Here is a 226-nt window from a genome sequence, read left to right as displayed (position 1 = left end):
TCAGCTTTTATTTATATTTTTATGAGTAAACATTTAAATTACTCTCAAACGAATTTTAGATCAAATACTTTGACCCTCTAAATGAAAGCACAAAAATTTTTAACCACAAAATATAAAAAATTTTGCTACACAAACACTAAAATTCTGGAGCTGGACTTGATTAAACCCGACTTTAATTAGTTCAGGTATTAGTTTTGGAGTTGCGGAATTTAAACCAATCCAATTA

General features: G+C 27.4%; 2 protein-coding genes across 2 annotated transcripts in view; both read left to right on the top strand.

Annotated features, from left to right (window-relative positions):
* LOC107464407 (disease resistance protein RPV1) overlaps positions 1-226 on the top strand; it is a 65,803-nt gene that overhangs the window by 47,927 nt on the left and 17,650 nt on the right. The gene's annotated exons all lie outside the window — the stretch shown is intronic.
* LOC107464298 (disease resistance protein RPV1-like) overlaps positions 1-226 on the top strand; it is a 13,623-nt gene that overhangs the window by 5,502 nt on the left and 7,895 nt on the right. The gene's annotated exons all lie outside the window — the stretch shown is intronic.

This window comes from Arachis duranensis, chromosome 9 (assembly GCF_000817695.3).
Source record: "Arachis duranensis cultivar V14167 chromosome 9, aradu.V14167.gnm2.J7QH, whole genome shotgun sequence".
Taxonomy (NCBI): Eukaryota; Viridiplantae; Streptophyta; class Magnoliopsida; order Fabales; family Fabaceae; genus Arachis; species Arachis duranensis.
This window is presented reverse-complemented; position numbering and strand designations above follow the sequence as displayed.